The sequence below is a fragment of the Parasteatoda tepidariorum genome, chromosome 4 (assembly GCF_982258835.1).
Source record: "Parasteatoda tepidariorum strain Cologne lab strain chromosome 4, Ptep-v5.0, whole genome shotgun sequence".
Lineage (NCBI taxonomy): Eukaryota > Metazoa > Arthropoda > Arachnida > Araneae > Theridiidae > Parasteatoda > Parasteatoda tepidariorum.
This window is the reverse complement of record NC_141758.1, coordinates 31,483,414-31,489,646: the sequence shown is the minus strand read 5'-3', so window position 1 is coordinate 31,489,646 and position 6,233 is coordinate 31,483,414. Positions and strand designations below refer to the sequence as shown.

Here is a 6,233-nt window from a genome sequence, read left to right as displayed (position 1 = left end):
TAGGCTCAATTAAAACTAAAGTAATAAACATGAACTAGATTTTTATGAGATACAAGTAACATGAAAAAAAAATGACATTAATAAAATAATGAGAATTCAATTGCTTCGTGTTGTATTTAAGAGGTATAGCTACCTATTTATAATGAGGTAAGTTGAATTAGCTTATCTTAGTTAAAGCTGATTTCCCTACTCTTTACTTGTTAGTGAGTTACGACAACTTATTTACACTAAATATCTAAAAATCATAATTCTAACCATAAATTTATCACATTAAAAAGTGTAATCGTCACATAAATTTAATGAAAGGGCTCAATAAAAAGTTAAAGCTGTCATCTTCTAAGTTTTTTGGTATGCTGAATGTTATGAAAAAACTGTGCTCATTCAAGAAAAAAGTATTCTACTATTTGTATTAATAAAATATGTTAGTTAATAGACAATATTAATTAATGGATATTAATTTCTAATTTAATTTTTTTTGAGAATTAACACTATTATAAAAACTTGATTCTTCATTGAAAAACAGATCAATTTTGAAATGAATGTATCAAAATTTATTTTCAAATCAATTATGTGCAGAATGACACAAAAGTAGCAAGTAGTATTACTAGACCAAACTCAAACATTTGACTAAAAAACAAAACAGATAAAAATATATTTAGCTAAACAAGGTAAACACCCAAAAATGTAAATTGAGCTTAAATTGAAAAGATGTTAAGTACCTTATTTTTAAAAAAAAAAAACTGAAAGAAAAAATATTATAAATATATTCACACAAGGCCTTTTATCTTTTCTCCCAATTTTGACTTTATTATTAATAAAATAAACTGAATGCTGTTTTTGTTAATTTTTTTTATAAAATATTGATAATAAATAAGGAATCACTGGAATGTGATAGATTTACACTTTAATTCCATTATTTACAAAAAGCCAGAAACTTATAGTCGATACTTTTTAAAATAGGAAAGTAAAAAAGAAAGAGAGTAAAAAGCCCTAAACTATTTTTATACATTTATTTAAAGATTTAAAACAAAAATAATACAGATGTATTTAAAAATAAAATGGTAAAAAAATTGATAATGCATGGCATATATAATAACAAATAACATTCATGTATGACAACTGAAGTATAAAGCATTAGGACCCAGTAATAGAACAAATTACATCATTAGTTAATAGTAGACAGTTTAATAAATACAAGAAACTTTATATTGCCTAAAAATGTAAACTGGAGATGGAATTGTAAGCCTAGTCAAGCTTTCCTCACTTAGATTCTTTCAATATTTCTCCCAGTATATGATAACTATAATTTAAAGATAATATACCTTTTTTTTTAAATGTTTGAAATATTCAATGAAAAAAAAAATATTTTCAAATAGTAAAAACTATTACACCAATCAGATTTTCAAAAATTTGAGTTCTTCAGTTTAATCACAAAATTAAGAAAAAAGCATCAATTATCAAAAGTTATAAACCATGATGAAATTATGAAGTTGGGCTATATATATTAAAACTTCTGTCAGATACCAAGTCTTCAGCATTATATATATAGGAATTTATATAAAAACAAGAAATTTTTTTGGCAACACTAAATGAACTTTCAATAGATAAAAATAAGTTTGGTACACAAAAAAAAAGAAATAAAGATTTTTTAAAATTTTTAATAGTTTGCCTATAAAGCCTTTAATAAATATAACGGAATATTTATAAAATGTATAGGGTCAAGCCAAATTACCCTTAAAAATATAATAAGAAAAGGGAACAAGACTTTCAATGTCCAAAATGTAGAGAGGGTAAACATTAGATTCAAACAGTATCATTTAATGAAAATTTTTAAATACAGGAAGCTGAAAAATTGTTAGTAGTTTTCAAGACAATTTGAAAGTTAAGCTGAGAACAGAATGTTATAAGGTCCGTCCAAATTCTTTTTTTTTTCTTAATTAATGAAAGAGAGAATTTATATATTGAAAGAATAATTAAATAAGATAGAAAAAAAATAATTCAATCATGAAGATTATTTCCATATTTCACCAAGTTTATTTTTCTTTTAAGTTTTCTTATTTGTATGTTTTTTCTACAAAAATACAAATTTAAGAATTAAAATCAAATAAATGACTTGGTCATTCAGAAACAAAATAATAGATTAAAACCAGTTAAACTTAAATATTGATTTCATTAAAAAATGAAATTTAACAAACATGTATCGTTATTTGTAGAACCATGACAAATTAGACTAATTTTTATCCGATTTTACTCAAAGAAAAAACTCCTACATCTAAAATAATAATGATTTTTCGTCAGTGACTTATCTACAATAAGAATATGATGAATATGGCTATAACTGCTAATTAAAATTTTCTTAACCTTTTATTCATGTATCTAACATTTTGAGTTAAGGGTTTCAACAAGCTTCGAACATTTTCTGGCAATTGGCCTCTCACGAAATTATTTTATATTCTGATATGTCAATATATCATACATATTTCATTGGTTTCATATGTATAATAAATATTTATAATTTTATTTATTTTTATTTATTTTTATTTTAAATATTAAAAAAAATCTAAATCTCTTAAACACCATGCAATATTAAACACCATGATCTTTATATACTCTTAAACGATATAACAACTCAGTAAACTCAAATTTGTTTACTTTAAATGTTCAAAAAAAGAAGAAAAACAGACAAACAGTATAAATTATTATTCTCTAAATTGATCCTTGTTTGCTGCAAATTACAGATAACTTAAGTCTAAGGCAGCTTTTTGAAAGCCTCTATAGTCATCTGAAATTACATTTTTCAGTGAATAATATACTGTTTTTATAATTGTTGTGAGTTAGTAACAATTATAAATTATTGCTAGGTTAATTTTTTGCATATCTTTTTTTAGAGCTCTTTACGCTAATAACAAAAATGGCGCAAAACGACAAATTTCAGAAAAATTCACACAATTTGGTGAAAAAGTGTTAGTGATATAATTTTTAATGGTTTAAAAGTCAATTAAATTCAGCACTGTCAGGGCTCATTAAAAATTTCAAAAATGATATCACCGATTTTCTTTTAGCTGGAAAAGTTTTGATAAATAGGTTATTTTTAAATATATTGTGTGCTAGGTTTTTTTTAAAAAGTTTTCTTTATTAAAAAGAGCTTCAAAAAAACACTTTAAAGTGACCAATTCGAAGCAGCAATACTAGTTGAAGAATTAATCTAAATGAGTTAGAAATGTAATATTGAAGTTATATATAAGAGACATTTCCTGGCTATCACATCTCACGAGGAAAATAAAGCAGTAGGTAATGATTTACAAAAAACAATGGAACTGTTAATTTTTATCGAAGAAAAAGGCAGTAGTTACAACTGGAAGAAATATTTGATACCAGACATAGCATGAACATATGAATTGTTTTTCATCTTGCTTATACAACAGAACGATTAAACACACATCACTAGATTGGACACTATCGAAAAGAACAGCAATAAATAAAAAAAACATTGACAGTTTTTAGCTTAAATCCACATGAAAAGAATAGTAGTACATTAAAAATTCATTTATAAATTTATTAAAATATCAAATGGCCACTTTAGATTAAATGCTTTCAATCTAAGTTAAATGAAATTGTCATAAAAACGTTTCTTTCTTTCTTGAAAGGTCGGAAATTTTTTAAAAAAATTAACAATATAAGTTACATTTCTTACACTGTATATTGTTTTTTTCTTCTGACATATGTAGCATAAAAGTAGAATAGTAAACATGTACAATAATAATATATAATACATTAAATAAAACTAAACATTGTTAACAATTGTTAAATGTATCAGTTCAGAGATTTAACAGTAAGATTGAAATTTCTCTTTGCATTAAGAGGTTAGAAGGAATATTTGGTAAGTTAGTATCATCATATATAGTTAGCCAATTAGTGTTTTATTGCATTGTTGATAAATTGGCATTTCCATGCACTGTTAGCAGATGGTATTTTAAGTGATCTTTTCTGGTAAAAACTTTCTGGCAAAATGTGCATGGGAATGGCTTTTCTTTGACATGCACAGATGATATATGAGATCTCAGTCTTTCTTTTCGACAAAATGCTTTTGCACATAGATGGCATACAAAAGGCTTTTCCCCAGTATGGAAGCGTAGATGTCGAAGAAATTTGCTTTTATGCCGATTTTTAAAAGGGCATATTGAACAGTAGAATAATTTATCGATCAGCTGGCAGAAAGCCGGAGGATCTGAAAATAGAAAATATAAAATACAACATTTGTTAAGATTATAAGGGTAAATATTTAAATATGAAACATAAAATTATCTTCACTAAGTAATAAATGTAGTAAATATACTGGATAATACACAATTGAATAAAACAACAGATAAGTATAACAATAAAGTAAAAAAATTAAATATAATTTCTAGTTGCTATAAATAGAAAAATAATCATATAATAAATAAATTATTCCTATCAGGTTAAGTAAAAAAAAACTAATTAATAAAACTAATAAGAAAAACCTAATTAATAAAACTATTAAAAAACCTAATTAAAAATAATATTTTGTATAAATCATTATGAACTAGATAAGAACTAAAAAATAGCTAATTATTAAAGCAATGATTATTAAAGCAATGTTTCAAAATATACTATTTGAAACAGTAGAAAAATTAAGGTAAATCAAATAAATTATTTTCTGTACAGTCAACAAAGAAATGATGATTAAACAAATAACTTTTAATACAATTCTTTTACAGGACAATTTTTATGCAGGAGAAATTTTAATTTTGTGTCGCTTAAATGATCACTCTCCTCTCCATAATGTCTAAATAAAGAGCGATTCCGAGCCTTCTTACTTTTTTCTTGCATGCTAGAACTGTTCACAGTTGTAATAATAATATGTTATATAATAATAATAATACATTTTTTGCATAGCTTATAGATAATTCTTCAAACAATTTTTTCTCTGCAACAGGTAATAATATTTTACAAATATATTCACCTTAATATAAGGAATTATAAGTATGAATAATAAAAAAAAACTTTGATCTATACATGGAATAAGTACATGAATTTATGCGTGGCATAATACTTTTCATGTATACATGAAAAGTCTGATTAATGTATAACACATAATCTATGTAAGAGCAATGTGATATTGGATTACTGTTATATCTATATTTTTTGTTAGATCAGGGAAATTTTAAAACTTAGTAGAATACATAGGCATCAATGTAGAATGTTTTTCTACTAATCAATATTGGATACATCGATTTTTTTAATTATCTGAAGAAATTGTTTCCTAAACATCAAGTTTCAGATTTTTTTTTTTTTTTTTACATTTACAGATTATTAAACTTTGGCTTTGGTTTAATTATATACAAAAAATGTTAACAAACTCGCTATTTATAATAATGACAAATATTTCTTATCATATTTTAAACAATTATTCATATAAATATCATTGCAATTATTCTAACATAAATTCTAAGTTTATCAAACAATTTTGAGATTTCAGAACCATATTTGAGGAATTATCCTTCATTGAAGATCCTATTTTCGAGGTCATCCACTGGAAGAATTTAATTGCGTACAATGTGGCACAATTTCGACTAACTTTTCAAACCTGAGAAACTTTAGCAATAAAGTGTTATGAACTTCAGTCTACGCTATAAATCTGAAACAAAAGGTTTTTCAAACATTAATAATAACAGTAATTAAAAAGTGCATAAGTAACAGAAGATTTAAATTACATTTGCTCTCTTAATGCATTAGTTTTTTCTTCTCTTTTTACAATTTCTTTTAACGCCTAAATAAAAAAAGTCACAACGACATAAATACAAAAAAATAAACATATTTTTTTATTATGAAGAAAAGCATATTTTATAAGTTTAACAAAAATTAGAATTTTTCATACACAGATATGAGAGTTCAAAAATAACATACTTCACCAAAAGAACAGACACAAAATGTTTCAAGATATTACAACTGTTATTCAGTGTTCTTATGAATGACCACTAGATGCTTCTTCAAATTACTTTTTTGGCTGAAAGCTTTAGGGCAAAGCAAACACACATACGGTTTTTCTCCACTATGAGTTAGCATATGCCTCTGGAGCTTGCTTCTATAAGGATTTTGATAGGAACAATAACGACAGCAATAAGCTTTAGTTCCAAATTGGATTTCAGTGCAGCCTGAAAACAAAAATTTTTTTTGTATTAAAAAACACATATTAAGCAGCTTATTTTAGC

At 24.6% G+C, this 6,233-nt stretch overlaps 1 long non-coding RNA gene across 1 annotated transcript; it reads right to left on the bottom strand.

Annotated features, from left to right (window-relative positions):
* Window positions 1-995: 995 nt before the first annotated feature.
* LOC147810863 (uncharacterized) lies at window positions 996-5,918 on the bottom strand. The gene is made up of 2 exons (XR_015432994.1): window positions 5,504-5,918; window positions 996-4,228 (listed from the first exon to the last, which is right to left on the bottom strand). It is a non-coding gene; the product is annotated as an uncharacterized LOC147810863 (long non-coding RNA).
* Window positions 5,919-6,233: the final 315 nt, after the last annotated feature.